Consider the following 20,114-nt stretch of genomic DNA (forward strand, 5'->3'; position numbering starts at 1 on the left):
GCCATTTCATGCAGACGGCTCCGGTACTGACTTACTACCACAACTTAACAACACGGTCATGCAGTTGATGCACTTAATCCGACGGATCTGCACCCAGCAGAGCGGTCTTAAAGAACAGGACACCTGCTGCATCGTCCAGGCACTTTTGACCAGCCGCATCGCCTACGGCACCCCATACGTTCAACTGCGCCCCAAGGAACACTCTAAAATAGATGCCCTAATTCGGAAATCGTATAAGCTGGCCCTGGGACTTCCAGCCTTTACACCTACAGACAACCTACTCAAGCTTGGACTCCATAACACCTTGAGCGAAATTCTGGAAGCGCATCGAGCAAGCCAACTAAATCGACTACCTCTAACTCCAACGGGCCGGGTGGTTCTGGACAAACTGGGCTACCCCATCCCTGCACCATCTAACGCGCCTACCCGGATCCCATTAAACATACGAACCAACATCAAAGTAGCCCCCATTCCAAGACACATGCACCCGGAATACAACAAAGGGAGAAGACAGGCCAGAATAAGATACTTAATCAATAAATTCACCGACAGCCCAGATGTATATTATACAGACGTCGCAAGAAATCCCCACCGCCAGGCCCACGTTGCAGTGGTCGTAGGTTCCGAAGGGACATCAATCTCAGCTGCAACAGTCCGAACAACTGACACCGATGTCGCAGAAGAGACAGCCATCGCCCTAGCGGGCACCTCCAGCAAAAAGCAAATTATTACAGTCATTACTGACTCTCAACAGGCGTGCCGGCATTGCCTATCAGGACGAATATCTCTGCATGCGCTCACACTACTAAAACACGCCAAAACTCTCCCAACCATTCACATTGTTTGGACGCCTGGTCATGCCTCCCTCCCGGGGAATGAGGCGGCTCACGCCGCTGCCCGCGACATTTTACACCGGGCATTCCCAAGGGAGGCCGACGACACACCTCCAATCGCCTCGCCCAGCCAATCAGTCCCAAAAACATACACGGACATCTTATATCATTATCGCCGGGAGCGCCTCCTTTACCCTCCTCCTCACCCATCACTCAATACACAAGACTCTCGAATCTGGCGCAGAATCCAAACACAGACTTACTACAACATGGGAAATTTGCATCATATTTCACCAACTGCTTTTCCCTACAACTGCACAACATGCAATACACCAAACACCACCTATCACCTCGTATGGGAGTGCGCCAAACATCCCAACCCAATTCCATCACCTGCATTGGAGCAGTGGGAGCACAGGCTGACCAGCTTCCAGCTCGAGGATCAGGAGTACCTGATCTCCCGGGCGAGGGCTGCTGGGGGGCCTGAAGGCGGCCTGGACTGAGGCCACCACCCACTCTCCTTTCCCCCTCCCGTTTCCCTTAAAAATAAACGTTATTCCTCCTTCTCCTCCTCCTCTGAGACAAACACTAAGAATTAAAAAAAACAGGCACACAAGAGGAAAACGCAACAAAATACAGGGAAAGAAACGTGCACTTTTCGCACATGCAAAGTGGCTGGAGGCATGAGCACTGGCTCATCCGGGAATGCCACGGATAAAAGATCGCTGTAACAAGGCTGATGTGTGCGTACAGGCCCCTCATCCTGGAAAAGAACGGTATTAAGCCGGACGACTTCCAAGCTGTGGGCGTCTTCGGAGGGCGCACCGATGTGGGGGCTTAAAGCGATCCGACGCAGCGGGTGCGTTCGGCTGTGCTGGCTCAAGGTCGTCCGAACACGGCTTCAACTATGCTTTCCTGGAATGTTAGGCTTTCAATGGGTAAATGCGAACGCGGCCCCTGGTTTTCCTTGTTCGGGATCTTTTCACTCATACAAGAGCGGTGAGAGTGACCTCTCAACTAGGTAGTTCCCAAATGTTATGATAGCGTGGTTCGTGCGAAGGAGCTGGCAAGTTTCCACGAGAGCGCGACGTTTATTTCCACATGCTCGTCGGTGCGTGCCTGGTCGAGATTAGAGCACCTGCAGGATGTGGTGTGCGAGGCTTTTAAATGCAGAGCATTTCTTTAACTCACGATGTCACCCGGTGTTGTGGGCGTGCCTCGGCGTCCGCAACAGCCGTTGCAGGTGCGCCCTCTCCCCTACTCCTCCTCTACCGCATCACGGTACCCTCCTCGCTCTCAACAACAGGTCCGCACCCCTCCCTCTACACTATATAAAAAATAATACTTACCCGCTCCTGGTTTCGATCCCACGACCCTGCGGGTGGAACGCAAGGTACATGGTGCTCTACCCACTGCGCCACAAAGCCGACACTGAATGGAAGGCTACGAACGCGCCTTATATCCTTGACTCTTTCAAACTACGTCAAGAAGCTGCTGATACAACGCATTCACTACCTGTGGGCGAAATGCGAGGTACATGGTGCTCTTCCCACTGCACCACAAAACCGACACAGAATGAAAGGCTATGAACGTGCCTTATATCCTTGACTCATTCAAACTACGTCAAGAAGCTGCTGATACAACGCATTCACTACCACCAACTCCCCAAACACTATGATGATGATGATGATGATGGTTTAAGTTTAATGGCGCAAGGCCGACTTGGGCAAAGAGCGCCAAATACAAAGTTATTAGATAAGGAGGGAAATCGGATAAAGCCAGTTAAATACTATGAGCACGTCTGGTGTAAAGGGCCAGGGTGAAGAACGTGAGTGGTTAAAAAATAAATACGGTGGCTGGTGTATAGGACCAGGGGTAAAACTATGGGTGATAAGAGATGAGTTGTAAGAAATGAACTTCAGATAGGAACCTTAAGGTTCGCTGAACAGAGAACATGGCTTCATCTCCTAAGAAGTATGACGGGTGTGGTGGAATATGTTGTGTGTGTAGTTGTGGGAAGTGTTTTCGTCGTGTAATGTCGAGTGCCTTACATTGTATGAGGATGTGGATCACGGATAGGGCCTCTCCGCACCTGCTGCACAGAGGTCTTGGAGACCCCGTGAGAAGGTGCGAGTGCGTTGCATGAGTGTGCCCTATCCGTAATCTAGCCAAGGCGACTTCACTGTATCTATTACGTGTGTCGGTGGTGTATGGTCCCAAGTGTGGTTTTATTACGTGTAACTTGTTGTCTGTTTGTTCACTCCAGTGTGTTTGCCATGCTTTGCGAAGTTGTTGTCTGATGTGTGGTTTCACGTCGGTGTAGGGTAATGTGGTTATGTCTACTGTATTCGAGAGTGTAGCAGCAGCAGCCATTCGGTCCGCTGCTTCGTTCCCGGCTATACCACTGTGGCCAGGAACCCAGCAAAGAACCAGTTCAAATTTGCGTACATACACCGACATAATACCCTTGACTAGATTTACAACGTGATTTTTTGAAGACTTTGTTGACGACAACGCCCGCACGACACTGAGGGAGTCTGTATATATAATGGATTGTGGGATGTGACTTCGAAGGATATGATTAACAACAAGAAGTACACCATAAGCCTCTGCCGTAAAGATACTGGTATTACTGTTAAGAGTTCTAGTGACATTAAGGCCGGGCCCATGCGCCGCGCAGGACACAGAGGTGGCAGTTTTAGAGGCGTCCGTATAAAATTCAGAAAATTGATACTTCTGCTGCAAATACAAGAAGTGCTGTAGAATTGCACATGTGGGAGCTCGGTTTTTATCTACATGTGTGAAGGATGTGTCGCATGATACAGGGCGGAGATGCCATGGTGCTATAAAATCTGTTTGAGGACTTTGTATGGTGTCTACAAAGGCGAAAGAAAGCCCTGACGCGTCCTCTCTAACTCTGTAAGAGAAGGGCGCAGAGAACGATGGTCGGTTTAGGAGTAGTGTAGTCTGAGACGTATCATAAAAAGCCGATTTAAAAGGATTGTGTGGCATAGATGAAATTTTAAAAGCAAAAAGAAGATCTGTGTATGCTCGCTGACGTTGTAGGTTCCACTTATTACACTCCACATAGAGGCTTTCGACCGGGCTAGTCCGGAAGGCGCCACATGCCAACCGGAGCCCCAGATGAAGCACTGGGTCCAGCATTTTCAGGGATGTCTTACTTGCTGACCCATAAACAACGCTTCCATAGTCTAATCGTGAACCTATCAGGCTGGTAAAAACACGTAAAAGAAGTTGTTTGTCAGCCCCATATGAAGAGTGGGAGAGAACCTTGAGTATATTCATGGCCTTTAAGCATTTATGTTTAAGTAGTTTTATGTGTGGAATGAACGAGAGCTTTGCGTCAAGGACTACACCTAAAAACTTGTGTTCATTTCTGACTGGAATTGAGACACCATTGAGTTTGATGTCTGGATCCGGCCGAATGCCGCGCCTTTTCGAAAACAAAACACAAGTACACTTCACTGGATTAAATTTAAAACCGTTGCTATCTGCCCAGCCAGCTAGCTTGTTAACACCAAGCTGGACTTGGCGCTCGCAGATAGACAGGTTACAAGACTTAAAGAATAATTGCACGTCGTCTACATAGATTGAGCAGGAAATGGTTGGTGGCAGAGCCTTCCGAAGAGAGTTCATTTTTACAATAAACAACGTGCAACTCAAAACTCCACCTTGCGGAACACCGTTTTCCTGCACATGAACTCTAGAGAGTGCAGTTCCAACTCGCACGCGAAACGTTCTTTCAGAGAGGTAACTGGCAAGCGTGTTCCACATTTTACCCGACATACCAAAGGACTTCAAATCGCTGAGGATGCCGTACCGCCAAGCAGTGTCATACGCCCTTTCAAGATCAAAGAATACTGTCATACAGTACTGCTTATGGAGGTAAGCATCTTTAATATATGACTCTAACGCAACGAGTTGATCGTTCGTAGATCGCCCCGCCCTAAAGCCTGCCTGACAGCTCTCGAGAAGACCGTTGTACTCTAAGAAGTACACGAGTCTCCTGTTTATCATCTTCTCGAAGAGCTTACACAGGCAGCTTGTCAGTGCAATGGGGCGATAACTGGCGGGAGAGGAAGGGTCCTTCCCTTCCTTTAGGAAAGCCACTACTATGGCCTCCCTCCAAGAGCGTGGGAAGTGCCCCGAAAGAAATATTTTATTGTAGAGGTGAAGAAGTGTTTCAAGTGTGTCTGCATGTAAGTGTTGTATCATTGTGTATGAAATCCTGTCTGCACCTGGAGCTGAAGGTTTACAAGTACCGAGTGCGACCTTCAGCTCATGAAGTGAAAAGGGGGTGTTATAGGATGAGTTCGACTTATTAGTGTCTCGCAAGGACTTCTTCTCACATGATACTTTGTGTTTAATGAAAGTGTTGGTGTAGTGTGCTGAACTGGACACGTGTTCGAAGTGTTGTGCAAGTGTGTTAGCCTGGTCTTCCAGTGTGTCCCCTGTTGTACTAACCAGGGGCAGGCTGTGTGTCTGTTGTCCTTTTAGTTTTCGTATTCGTGTCCAAACTTTTCGCGTGTCAGTGTATGAGTTGATGGAAGTGAGGAAGGTGCGCCAACTCTCCCTTTTCGCCTCACGACGCACTCGCTTCCCAAAAGCCTTTGCCCGTTTAAAAGAAATGAGGTTATGTGACGTGGGGAACCGGCGAAGGACACCCCACGCCTTGTTCTGGGCCTCTCGCGCCCGCCTGCAGTCCTCGTTCCACCAGGGCCTCCTTGGGGTGTGGGACCCACTGGAGGCCTGGGGAATGGACTTTTCGGCAGCGTCGAGGATGTGCGCCGTGACGAGTTGGGCGGCTTCCTCCACGTGTAGGTGTTTTGTGGATGTGTGGTGTAGTTGAGATGTTTGTGTGAATGTGCTCCAGTTTGCTTTTGATTCATTAAACCTTTTATGGGAAGATGGACTGCTCGGGCCTATACCTATATACGCTAATGAAGTGGGGAAGTGGTCACTACCATATGGGTCCGTGCCCACACCCCACTCAAGACATGGAAAGAGAACTGCGGAACCAATAGCCAAGTCAAGATGCGAGTATGTATTGTGTCCTAAGCTATGGTATGTAGGCTGTTTTTCGTTGAAAAGGCATGCTCCTGAAGATGTAAGAAACTTCTCTATCAGGCGACCTCCAGCATCCGTTCTAGAGGAGCCCCAAAGAGAGTTGTGTGCATTAAGGTCGCCTGTTATGATGTATGGCTCGGGCAGCTGGTCGACCAGCGTCTCGAAGTCAGAGCTCAGAAGTGCATAATCAGGACGAATGTAAATGGAGCATACCGTTATCAACCTATTAAAAATTATTGTGCGTATTGCTACAGCCTCAAGGACGGTGTTGAGAGCAACAGGGTGGCATGCTAGGGATTTCCGGGCTATTATGGCTACACCGCCCGAAGAGTGTGTGCAGCCATCCCTGTCCTTTCTGAAGACCATGTACCTATTTAAGAAATTTGTGTGCTTGGAATTCAAATGCGTCTCCTGAAGACACATCACACTTGGCTGATTAGCATGCAGTATTTCGTATACATCGTCAAGATTTTTAAGAAGGCCTCTACAGTTCCATTGAATTATGTTTTCTCTTCCCATTATTTAGTGTGAGAGCTACTGGAGTGTGTGTGTTTGTTTATGTGTCGTCTTTCGGGGCTGTGACTCTCGCCTTTTTTGGCTTGTCGGGAGGCTTTGGCGTCGGGACGCGTTCCTTGCGGTGCGTTGCAGGCAGGAACGGCCCGACATCCATCTCGTCGTCGGATGTCCGAGGGGTGCCCGACGGACCGGGCCCCCTGGACTTGGCCCCCCCTCGGGAGCCCTTCGTTTGAGCCGCCACCGCCGAGGTCGTCCGGGGCGCCAGAGGTGGCACGGGCGGTGCGGTGGCGGTGGGAACCGGTGCGGGGCCCGTGGTGTCCATCACCTCTGTACCCTCCAACGCACTGGAGGGCGGGGAGACAGAGGCGGGAGCGGCACCGGTCCCGACGGAAGAGGTTGCCACCACAACCGCTGCTGCCTCAGCAAGCGGCGTGGTGGCGGGTTGGGCTGCCAGAGGCAACCCAGGGGGGGGGGGGGGCGGGCGAGGGACCAGGTCAGACTCGCTGAACTGGGTCCCTGTGGAAACGAGACGCCGCTCCGCCCCCCGGCGAGCTGCGTCGGCGTACCTCCCCAGGGGGAAAGAGGCGAACCTCTTCCGCGCCTCTGGAAAGGTGATGTTCTCGGTTACCTTAATGTTTATGATCTTTTTTTCTAGTTGAAATTTTTCGCACTTGCGGGAGTATGCCGCATGCGGCACCCCGCAGTTTACACAAGTGAGAGTTTCGGCTGAGCAGTTCTCGCTCGGATGATCGTGCGCCGCGCACTTTGCGCACGTCGTTCGGCCACGGCAAGAGTTCGTACCATGCCCGAACCGCTGGCACTTAAAACAGCGCCGCGGGTTCGGGATGTACGGACGGATGGAGCAACGGATAAAACCTGCATTTATGTATTGTGGAAGAACTGCGCGGTCGAAAGTCAAGATAATGTGTTTGGTGGGAATCTCCTTGTCGTCTCTGCGGATGGTGATGCGTCTCACGGCAGTGACGCCCTGATCCTTCAAGCCGGCAAGGAGATCCGCATCCGTTTCGTTCAAGAGATCCGTCTCGGATATCACACCTTGCGAGCTGTTGAGGCTCCGATGGGGTGTGACCCTGATGTCTAGATGAGCCAGTCTAGTCTGAGTTAGAAGCTTCGTGGATTGCTGGTTGTCATTTACCTCGATTAGTAGTTCACCAGACCTTTGTTTTTTGCACTTATATGATTTTCCTATTATGGCTTCAAGATATTTTGCGATCAAGAAGACTGACTGAGATGCAAGTGGGTGGGTTGGATTGCGGGATTCCATGACAAGAAATCGAGAGTAATGATCTGGTTCAGGAAATGTCAAAGATGGCAATGAAGGAAAATATACTTCGGTGCGGCCCCTTTTCAGGGACCGATCACGTTTGGGGGGGGGGTTTGAAAATGCCATACAGTATGTAAAGAGGCAGGGGACGGGGGTACTTTCTTCCACAACCTTACCCTGATAGCTGAGGAGGTCTCGGAGCTCCCTGCCTGATAAACAGACAGGGAGCCCATCCGCCGGAGCTTGAACTGGGCTCCGACGGCCACCGTTCGTGGTTTCTAACCCTCCACCTATAAACACATCGCCACGGTTGGATCCAGCTTATGTTTGGGGGCTCGGGGTCCGCGGTATCGCCAGTACCGTCACGAAGATTGCTCAAGGTGCCCCGTGCGGGGTCCCCAAACACTAAACGTTAACGCTATGCACCCACCCCCTATGCGACGCATTTACTCGAGTCCCCCTCGCGGGGAGATGGGCCGTTTTTTTAGATGCAAATCATCTCTTTGTCAACCCTCCGTCGTCCGCCTTCTGGCGTCGGCACCTCTCCTCCTCTTTACACCACCTGTGATAACACCACTCTCTCCCCTCCTCCTCTCCACACCACCTGTGCCCTAGCGCGCGCTGCTCCTTTTCTCCACACCTCCTGTGTGCTACGCGCGCTGCTCCTTCTCTCCCCTCTCCACGCCAGCTGTCCAATCACCCGCATGCGCACTGCTCCTCGTCTGCACTCCCTCTGCTCTGTAAATAAACCCGGTCCGCGCTCCGCTCAGTTGCTTCTTCGGTACTGCGCCGTCCGATGACTGGAAATGGACGCCAACGATTCCGTCAGCGAACTGGCTGGAACACCTTCAACTAGCGCCAGCCAGCACTCTGTCAGAACCGCGAGCACCTCCGAAGACAAAGCTGCACAGAAGAGACCTCGCGACGCCGAACGTAAACGGCAGCGTCGAGCAGCGAATTCCTCGCTTCGAGAACAAAAAGCCGCTTTGAAACGCCAGCGGCGAGTAGCTGATCCAGATCGCGTTCGGCCACGTGACAACGCTTCGAAACGCCGGCGTCGAACAGCGTATTCCTCGCTTCGAGAACGAGAAGCCGCAAAACGTTCCCCACAACTCGATAAATAAAGAAGACGTTTAATACGCTACTACAGGTGTCTTTACTCTAACAACCAATTGACACGCTACTACTCCACGGCTTTGCATCCCCTCAGGGTTGCCACTTGGGAAGATGGTGTAATTTTTTCTTGTTTGGCTCGCATGCGCCTTATCGTCCAGACAATAAACTTTGGTGCTCAGCAAGACACTGCACCAAGCCTCTTAGGAGCCAACGCAGTGTAAAACCGCTTGCTGGCGTCGCTAACGGCATAGTTGCGTTTGAACACGACGTCACCCCATCTGGTCGCAAACGTTACGATGACTCTTGTCATACTGAGCCTTTTGTTTGATACGTGATATGCCGAGGCTCGTCCACACCTTATCGAATGCCAGATTGAGCCGGGCGCCGAGTTGCGACGTGTACGACGAATGATCCAAATGCGCACTCCCGTACGAGTCTTCGCGTTGCGTAAGAATGATCGGGGCTTCACCAGGTGTATCACAGAAGTGAGGGATGAGTGAGAGAATCTTGTTGAACAGCTCTGGGCTGTTGAAATAGCGAATGAGGACTCGTTCAGCTGTTCAGCCAGGTCTTTTTGGCTCATAGCAAAAGCCCGAAGCATTGCTTTCACACTCCTATTGAAGTGTTCTCTAAGGTTACACTAAGGATGGTAGGTGACGTGGGACGATGCTTGATCATCAGGGATGAGCAGGCTTCACGGAAGAGTCGGGAAGGGCAATAGGAGGCATTGTCCGTGCTGAGGTGCTCCAGGCAGCCGAAGCGAGTGAATACGTTAATTAAATTATTCAGCACAGCCCGGGATGTTACCTTACTCCGTTGAAACTATCCCAGCCATTTCGTGTCTGCTTGGAACCATACCCGGGCCCCAAGCCTGGCAGGCGAGTAGGATACCAGTGACACACCGACGCACCACGATCAGGGGACTGCTTCTGTCTTTATTTTATGTTTTTGTCGTATGTACGGGGCCGACAATTACGGTGTGTGTGACCACTCTGGCTGTTGGAGGGCGATTTGTGCTTTCCGAAGTGAATACCTGTTCTCGTGCACCGTGTCGCTGTTCAAAACTGAGTGCAAGCGTGTTCGCCCCAGCTACATTGGCTGAGTTGCGCATCCAGCGCGTGGTTCGTGTTTCGTCATCAGAGCCTTGTAGTGGGGTCCTTTCGATGTCGGCACGCATTGGTTCATTGGCAGTAGTTCGGCCGCTGCCTCACGTGCGCTGAGCGTCCAGAACGCCCGTTGTCATCCCTTATCGGCGCACGTATCAATGCTCCGCAAGCCCTTCTTCCCGTGTCGGCGGCATCATGATCCTGCGACCTGACTTTGGCTGAGGCTCCGGCTTGGCTCACCTGGCCCTTTCTTTCATAAGCTGCCGAGGCAGGCGCCGGGCCTCCGGCAGTTGCTCTCTCGGTGACGCCTTCCTATTAGCTCCCTCTCTTCTGCCCATCCGACAACTCTGTTCAACGCAGCGGTAAGCGCATTGTGACGTTGCCGCCTCCTTCTCTACCTTTTTCGAGAGCCCTTCGGTAACATCGACGCCTATTGCGACGCTCTTGGGTGAGCAGGCATTTCTCCCTGAAGAAACGACCACGCACGCATGCCGTACCAGAACATTCACCCCTTTCGTTCCCCGAGCTCTGCGAGAAAGAGACGCTCTCCGGCTTTTGTTACATACCAGTTTAATTTTTTTTCATTCCCTAATTAGCGTATTTGGTGGACATAACATACCTTCGTCCCCCTTTTTATAGCCTTATCGAGTGGCGGTTATTTTATTTACTTTGTCTCGTTTAGCGGCCTGTTTTCTTTATGTGTGTGTGTGTGTGCGCGCTTGCGTGCGTGTGTGAATGGGTGCTTGTGTGCGTATGTGCCTGTGTGTGCGTACATGTGCCTGTGCGATGTGTGGGTGTGTGCCCGCGTGTGTGTTTTACTTTATCTTGATCTCGTTTTCACTTATTCCGGTTGTCTTCATTGTACGTGTAGTACTTGATTGTTTCGACTTGTTTTGGTATTTTTGGGGGGAATTTTGTCTATATAGCACTTTTTTGTTGGTTTGAACTTTATTTTTTCCGGGTGAATTGTATTGCGCATTGAATATTTTGCAGCTTTGACTTGTTCAGCTTTTTTTAAAACTGTGTATGGTGCAAGCAGCATTTTGCAATATTCATTCGCTTTAGTAACTGGGTAGCCTTAGTTTTTTAAGGATTTTTTGCATATTTATTTCTGTGGCTAATAATAGTTGTAGTTTTTAGATGAATGCACGAAGTGCATTTTTTAGAGGAGTGCATGAAGTGTATTATTGAGTCCTGGAGCAGTGTGATGGGCACTACCCGCGTTACTTGCATGAAGATTGTTCTTTTTGGTCAAGTAGTACTCGGCGTGCTTCCATTTCAGTGGGAGAATTTAGGGAGGGGGGACGTGGGTATGCTAGTAAGAGTGCTCCAATCACGCGCGCCATAGCCCGCGATCCCTTCTCCAAGAGTAACGAGGATAGCCTAAGGGTTCTCTCCCCTGTAAGGGGGTACGGGTTGACCAATGGGCGCCTGTCGGTGAGCCACGTGGGGCGTGACGAAGTGACCCCGCCCGAGGGCTTCCTACCGGCGGGTACGCGCGTTGGTCTGCCCCTGGAGAGACTGCAGAGCCCCGAATCCGTCCACGTACTGCACACGCAGGTCGCTTGCTTCGGATTGAGCAGCCGCCGTTTTCTCACCAGATAGAAGTCAGCTACGCACTGGGAGGCGGATTTTCATGCACCCTCGGTCTTCGCTCTCCCTGCTTCCGCAGATTATTTGCGCTGTTAATGGTTGTTCGGCCGGTCTGGTGGTTGGTTCCAGTCTTATCTGGGGCCCATCACACGCAGCAGTGCGGTGGCTCAGCCAACTAGACCAACAGCTCCTGATCACCTGCCCTGCGTGGTCGTGCAAATTCATAGAGTTAAGGAAATTCATACCAAGGGTGGTTCTTGTATGGGGTAAAGCCGGAATTAAATCTTGTTCAGAGAGCTACTTGGTCTCTCGGAAGGACTGCACACGTGTGGCGAGGGCCGCTGTTGCAGTATACGGCTTGGCTCGCACGAGCCCATGGCGGTAAACTTGGAAGCCTGCGCTGCATCACCCAGTTGTGGCCACCAAAACTGCAAAAATATGTACATGCAAAGTCGCATAAAAATAGGAAGAATACGTGGCTCGAAGTGTGTTAGGGGTTGAAAATTCTGTCTTTAAGGTAGCTCAAATAAATAAAAATCTCATAAAGAAACAAAAACCGTTAGGGGGAAACGCAAATCAAATAAAGAAGTAGAAATTTAGACCAAAACTATCCGAGAGGGCTAGGATGAGGACGGTGTTCAAGAAATCCAGACGTCTTGTTGAGCGCCCCGATAAATCCAGGACCGCAATTAGGGCTTCAAGGAAGGCAGAGCCATGAACCCTCTTTTGTATTCAAGCGCACGTTCCTACACCCGGCTCGCAGCCACCAGTGCTGAAGTGACAGTTTCTCAGAAAGAAATCATCAAGGTGGGGTGCCGTCGAAGTGACATAGCATAAACTTCAGTGTATTTTCTTCAACAGACCTAATCTTTTTATCATCCTGGGCGAGTTGATGCGACTAAATTGCCGAAGAACACTTTTGTAAGCAGCCATTCCGCAAGGGATCGAAATATTTTCGGAGGTGCGTTTTAAGCGGGCAATTAGTTCGGGTGTCCATACCACTGAGGTCCATATGTCTATAGATTTAGTGGTGGTGAGAAAGTGGCGCAGAATTATTTAAACCCATCGAGACATAGCTTTTTTTGTGCGTATTCGCACGTAAAACTTGGTGTGATCTTTTGTTAGTGAACGTCATCGAAACTGTTGTTAAATATGACTCGTTGTTTGCCGGCGGAGCTCCAAGTGAAACACTCCGAGAAAACGTCTTGCAAATATCAGTGGTCTTGATAGTTAGTGGTATTAAAGGCGAGCGACACGTAGAGTTCACGATGTCATTGTTGCAAATTTTAAACAATAGATATCCAGAAACACTACCCCCCCAGCACTAATGTCTGCATTTGGTATCCACCGCGGTGGCGCATTGGTTCAGGCGTTGTGCTGCTGAGCACGAGGACGTGGGTTCGATTCCTGACCACGGCGGTAGCTTTTCTGGTTGAGGCGAGCTGCAAGAATTTCCGTTTGTTCGAGATTTCGGCACACTCTAAAGCTGCTCAGAAGGTCAAAATTAATCCGGAGTGCTCACAAGGGTCTGCCTCATTGCCCGAGTAGCGTCGGCGCGTTAAACACCACAATCAATGAAAGTTTGCCTTTAGTTTCATCATTAGCTGTGGAGCTATGAGACGTAGGTTAGAACAGTGTACTGCTTAAGCTTATGATACATGGATGGAGACGAAGATACACAACATAGACAAGAAACCGCAACCTAGCAACTCTTTATCCTTAAGAACGCCTCCTACGACTGCGCACAAAAGAGAAGAAACAAACACTCAAAAACTAGAAGGAAGGGATAAGGTTGGGCTGTTTGGACGAAGAAAAAAACGACGACGCAGAGCTATTCTAACCCTGAACAATCGAAGTAGGGTGCAGGAAAACTAGTTCCGGGTGGATATCTAGTTCCGTTTCCATCCATGCGAACATCTTTGACACCTTTTAGGAACAAAACCTGAATTGACAGAACAGCCTGCATGGCTGCAGGTTCAGTATGTTTTTTAGAGTGTTCTTCTCACCGAAATTCTTGTAAAAGCTGGTCTACAAACTGATACAGCTTCATTTTTTGATAAAGTTGGATGTAGATGGAGTAGTTTTCGGTCACATTTTGCACAAACCGGACGTTTTAACGTTTTCCCAATGCAGATTATTTGCTTAGCAGGTGGTCAGGGAGTTTCCTAAAGCGGAAAAGAGGTTTCCAAATTGCTGAAAAAATATTTTGTACCTGAATTTCGCTCAATGTGCCTGAATTGTACATGTACCTGTACAATTGTACCTGTACAATGTACCTCATTGTACCTGAATTTTGTTCAATTTCGCTTGACGTAGTTATTTAGAAGCAACAGAATCTCAATACATTTAAAGTGGATTACTTTTCAATAGGGGGTAAAGGTCTTCTGCAATATTTGGACGCCACTAAACAGTAAAAATATACTGTGCAATTTTTCAGCCAGGGAAAGTAGTGGAATACTGCGCAACAGATGTCGGCTTTTTTTGTACGGAAACGTTTAGAGATGGAACCAATTGCCGAGTAAGTGCACGTGAACATTACTGTTGTTTTTGTCCCCACTGATAGATATAAACAAAACAACACTCACAATATTTTCCGTAACAGTTTATTTTAATTCCACAGTTGAATTGCTGTCTACTATTTGTTTTCCGTGGCGCAAACAGGCAACTAACGTCGAATCAGCACAAAACATACTTCTGCAATAATTTTGTTGTTAAAATGGTAATCCCATCACATTATTGGAAAAAAAATTGCTTTGTGGTAATTAATAGATATCTATATATCTATATATATGTATATATATATATAGCGAATCACAATGGGAAATGAGGGGTTCGTTGAAAATAAGACAGAAATAAGGGTTGGAAGTCAAGAAAACCTCGGAAAGCAAGCGGGAGGTTGTTGTGGGTGATTGAAACAGATAAAGAATTCAATGACCTACCACATCCTCCCCTATGCTTTCCGAGGTTTTCTTGACTGCCAACTCTTATGACTCATTGCCTCATATATATATATATATATATATATATATATATATTTATATATATATTGAGAGGACAAGGTTCACCAGAGAGGCCGATGTTCGGGGCGACCGTTTATTCGGAGGCTCGAGCAGGGAACGCCCGATTACACACCCCATGATGATGAGTATTCACAGAGATGAGGACGACGTGCTAGAGCACGTTCGCTAATGATGATGATAATGTACAGATGAAGAGGAAGCATTGATGGCAGTCCGATGATCCCCCACCAAGACCGACTCTGCCAACTGGTGCCGGTAGATTGCCCAAGGATGGTCACAATATGTATACATATATATACATATATATATATATATATATATATATATATATATATATATATATATATATATATATATATATATATAGCTAATCAGAATAGGAAATGAGGGGCTCGTTGAAAATAAGACAGAAATAAGAATTGGCAGTCAAGAAGACATCGGAAAGCAAAGGGGAGGATGTAGTAGCTCAAGATAAAGAATTTGGAAAAGAAGAAAGTGGAGCGAAAATGCCCGCCAGGTGGGATCCGAACGGTCACGGGTTCGGATCCCACCTGGCGGGCATTTTTTCTCCACTTTCTTATTTTCCAAATTCTTTATCTTGAGCTACTACATCCTCCCCTTTGCTTTCCGAGTTATTCTTGACTGCCAATTCTTATTTCTGTTTTATATATATATATATATATATATATATATATATATATATATATATATATATATGTATATATAAGCTTCACCCAAATGTGCCTCGTAGGTTTACGGTTGTTTTGTCCAGTTTTCTTGATTTCCGTTTAGTGTCTTGTATTCTTGAGAAATTGTGCCTAATCATAGAGAAGCGTTCATACCTCAGGCTGATACCCAGCACACTGAAAGCATATCCTGTTAAAAAAATTTTTCAGGCATTTATTGAGCCCGACGACCATCAGCAAATTTTTTAACGAATAAAATTTTTGTAACATCAGGCAGTTTTCTCCCATGCACAGCAGGTTGAACAATAAAATACCCAACAACTTGAATTGTTATCTTCAGATGCCGACAAAAACAGCGATGCTGTATACCACCATGATTGAGAGCTTACCTCTATGGTGGACCTATACGTGTCACAACTCCTCCCAGAAAAGGATGCTGTAGCGAGGGCTCGGTTCACGGTCGAGTTAGCGGATTGTTTTCATGAAGTTATGTAGATATAAAAAAGGCACGCAATTCGTAAGAAAATATACATGCGGAGGAGTTTGTGCTTCCGAAACGGTTGAAGGTTGTTGCGACTGGCCACCCAAGCGCAGTCACCGGTGCGGCGACGCTTTGTTGTCCCATCCGCTATCGACACGACAGAGTGCCGAGCGATAAATTTCTGCTGCCGACGAAGGGTATAAGCAGCATTTATATACAGTATGTAGGAAGTTAGTGATAGCGTTACAAGGCTCACAAAAAGGGGACAGCACGTCTCAACTCCGTGCCTCCGAAAAGTTCTGCGCTCGCTGATGCTTGTGGGCTTTTTTATACCCCCTCGGGTTCGTTGCAGCCGATAGATGTTTGAATCAGGTTCTTGCTGGGGTTCTTGCTGGCCGATGTTTGAATCCGACAAATGGAGACGAAGGGATTGCGTCTTGCATAGCCGGCGCGACGGGAAGGGGAAGACGAATCAGCGGTGCCGGCTCAGGGCGTGTTGCTGCGTGTCTGCCAAGGCTGTTCGTCAGAGGTATACGATTCAGCCCAGCCGTTGCGAAGGGCAAAGGAGGGGCGACTCGGCGGCGCCTTTAAGTTGGCGAGCGTCTGCCCCGGGCCGTTTGAAACAGGCGCAAAATCGGCCCCGCCTTCGTGCGTCGCCAGACACAGCGAGTTTGGGCTGGACGCTCTGGCAAAAAAGCAAACCCGCCACTAGGCAATGCACAAGGACGATGAGCTGATTTCTAGTAGGTTGGTTCCCGGCGCGCTCGTTCGCTAGGCTCATCGCGGTTCACCTCCAGTGCACCGGGAAACGGGCGGCTCCACACTCCTTTCCACGAACAGGTAACACCTGACACGTCTGTAATGCAGGTACATCGCCGTGCTCCCTAGTTGTCTGGACAAGCAGCGCCCGGTTGTTCCAGTATCGCTTCACACCACCGGTCGCTCATCGTTCTGCACCTTGCAAAGAACCTTCCGACAACAGGCAACACCCAGCGCAAGCAAGGACCCTCGGTGCTGCGTCAGAACACCCTTTTTTCAAAACATAATAAACTCTCCTAGCAAAGTGTCTATCCCAAATTGGGACCCTCTAAACCAAGAGGCCCATGGTGGATACAAGACTTGTAAAATAAGCACTCGAACTACGTGTCAACAACGACAAACGACATGAAATGATCAAAACTAAGGTGGAATACTTGAAATCACGCCGTGGAAAAATTACCTACCGAGGCAGCAAATGAGGCAATAATTTTGCTCTTTTGCACTGGCTAAGCTAAAAGATATTCACGAAGAGACGAAGCGGAAGACAGGTGAGCACGAAGGCGGCATTACTAGAACGCGCGGCTTAGTGCGTCTGCGTCAGCGTTCAACTTTACGTTCTTATAGAGAACGGCAAGTTTGTGCTGCTAGAGTATCATACTCCACCTTAGTGAAACAACCACTGCTTTTATACGCAAGTTGTTAAGCCTCGTGTAGGGGCAATGAATAGTTTCTACTACTTACTCGGAACCTGCTACACAGCAGGACAGCTTTTTCACTTCCCATTCGACGCAGCCGCATTCCTTTCCGGATGTACTGTAAGCGTCTCTGCAAGTTAACTTGCGGCTTAAGTACAAAACCGGTCGTTCCCGGCAGTTTGCGTCCTTTTGGCCTAGCGCACCTCCCATGCCACGATCACTCTCGTCGCACTGAATCACGAAACAGTTTCAAAATTTGGGGGTCGTTATCACTGGTTATTGGCTCAGCGATCGTTTCAGCGTTTGAAATGCCTCCTCCCTCTTTGTGTCTAATTTCACGTTTAGTGGCTGAGTATTTCTAAGAGGCTCAGTTAAGGAACTAGCAAGTCAAGAGCAATCTTTTACGTACTGCTGGCAATATCCAGCCAAACCACAAAAATGCCCTTATCTCGGACTTAGTGGTGGCTCGGCGATAGTTCACTACGGGGGCTACCTTGATTTCTGACGGTCCGCTTCGGCCGCGCTACCACCAAATGCGCTAGGAACGTCACTTCCGGGCACCCTACGTGACACTTCGACTGTTTGACAGGCCTGCTTCTTTGAACCTGCTCAGCACAAGTTTAAGTGCTATACATGTTCCCCAAATGTGTTAAACAAGATGTCGACATCGTCTTGGTGAGGGAGGGCGTACTGAGACAGGCCACGAAACACGTGATCCATTAGCTTCGAGAAGCAAGACGGCGCGTTTTTGAGACCGAAGCTCAACATGACTGGACAGTCTATTCCGAACAGGGAAACAAGCGCACCGTTACAACAAACTCTTCGCCCCAGGCTCGTTTCGTCATTTGAAAGCATTATCTTAACCCGGTCATATACCATCTTCGCAGGGCTGACGTCGGTAATCTCGTGTGCAGCTGACTTCGAAGCAAATATAGCTGCAGGTACGCACGCCTCGCAATAGCGGTTTCGCTCAAAGCAGGGGGCTCTAAACTTTCGCTTTCAAACTTTGCCCGTTCCATCCCGTGGGATGGAACGCTAGTGAAAATTAGAGCTGTGCATTACCTTGATCGCATGTCAGCTATCAAGGACTAGGGGCAATATAGACTTCACCTCGCATGGCTCGGCAGACTGGGTTTCCCCGCCGATGGGGATGACGTAAACCGCTCCGGCCGTTGGCAGCTCGCTTAAGCTACCGCCAGAGCTTTCGGTCCGCTTGCCTCACGGGCTTCGTTGCTCGCTCGTCCTTTGTGTCCCGCTCGCAGGCTTTGCCACAACAACGCCCTAGTTAAAGCATGCATCCTCTAACGAACCGTTGGAGAAGTCAAGCTGGGCACCACGGAGCACCGCCAGAGCCTCAACTCTAGCCTCATCAACTCAAGCCATTCTTGCCTTTCGGCTTGATCTCTCGGTTCCTGCTTTTCGGCTTGATCTCTCCGTTCCTGCCTTTCGGCTTCCTACCTTTGCTTAAGCCTTTCCGCCTCTTTGCGGTCGCGTTGTACTTTTTTCTCGGCCCCTTCGCGGTCATGGAGGTTTCATTTCTCCGCTTCTTCGTGCGCACGCCGCTCTTTAGCCTCCTTCGCTCACGGCGCTCCTTGATTTCAGCCCTGGCCTCATTTTTTACTTCAGCAGTGGTTACGATCTCCTTAAGTATGATCTCAGGAATCGCATTCTTCCGTTTGACATGGCCTAAGTGAAGGCCTGATTAGCGTATTCATGGGAGGTTGTGGCCGTTACTACACCAGGGTGGGCAATCCTGCTCTGGTGGGGGAGTGCGTTACCGGAAATGGTCGACGGGGTCAGGCCGCACCCCAAGCCCCATTCTGCAATTCCATCAATTCGCGGATTTGTTTTTTTTATATCCGGTTGGAATTGTCCGGCACCGGGATTCGAACCACGGTCTTTCTGCACGCTGAGTATATTGAGCATAGTGCGCTGAGTATACTGAACCACTATATATACCCTTCATAGATTATGGTAAAGCATTCGACCCGGTCGAAACCCTAGCAGTAATTTTGGCATTACAGAACCAGGGGGTGGATGAGCATAGGTAAGATAACTAGAGCATATCTACAACGCGTCCACAGCTACCATCATCCTCCATAAGGAGAGCAGTAAAATTCCTATAAAGAAGGGCGTCAGGCAAGGAGACACAATCTTTCCAATGTTATTCACAGCATGTTTACAAGAAATATTCAGAAGGTTGGATTGGGAACAGGTGGGAGTAATTGTAATGGAGAATGCCTCAGTAACCTCAGATTTGCCGATGATGTTGGCTTGCTATGTAACTCGGGGGACGAATTGCAAAACATGATTTCCGCACAGGTCGAGCAGAGTAAAACCGTGGGCCTGAAAATTATTATACAGAAAACCAAAGTAATGATAAATAATCTCGGGACAGCACAGCAGTTTGCGATAGGGCCGAGGCACTGGAAGTAGTAAGCGAATATATCTACTTAGGCCAAGTTTGGGCCCCGGATCCCAACCATGCGGCACAGATAATTAGAAGGATCAGAATGGGGTGGAGTGCACGGCAGACATCCTCAGATAATGAATAGCAGTCCACAATTGTCCCTGTAGAGGAAAGTGTATGACACCTGCATCTTACCGGTACTCACCTACGGGGCAGAAACCTGGAGGCTCACTAAGATGGTTCAACTTAAATTGAGAACGACTCGGCGAGCAATAGAGCGGAAGATGATACGTGTAACATTAAGAGACAAGAGAGCGGAGTGGGTCAGGGAACAAGCGCGTGTTAAGCACAGATTAGTAGAAATTGGGGAGAAATGGACGTGGGCAGGGCATGGAATGCGAGGGCAAGATAACCGTTGGTCATTAATTGTAACCGAGTGGATCCCAGAAAAGGCAAGCGTTGCAGGGGGTGGCAGAAAGTTAGATTGGCAGAGGAGATCAACCTGCAGTGGGCGTAGATAGGCTGG

General features: G+C 49.1%; 1 long non-coding RNA gene across 1 annotated transcript in view; it reads left to right on the forward strand.

The window, feature by feature from the left end:
• LOC144139405 (uncharacterized) overlaps positions 1-20,114 on the forward strand; it is a 51,442-nt gene that overhangs the window by 22,419 nt on the left and 8,909 nt on the right. The window contains exon 4 of the long non-coding RNA XR_013316190.1: positions 13,975-14,055. This is a non-coding gene — a long non-coding RNA (uncharacterized LOC144139405). The remainder of the gene's footprint in view (positions 1-13,974; positions 14,056-20,114) is intronic.

The sequence above is a fragment of the Haemaphysalis longicornis genome, unplaced genomic scaffold (assembly GCF_048455015.1).
Source record: "Haemaphysalis longicornis isolate Haplotype H1 unplaced genomic scaffold, Haemaphysalis longicornis Haplotype H1 scaffold_5, whole genome shotgun sequence".
Lineage (NCBI taxonomy): Eukaryota > Metazoa > Arthropoda > Arachnida > Ixodida > Ixodidae > Haemaphysalis > Haemaphysalis longicornis.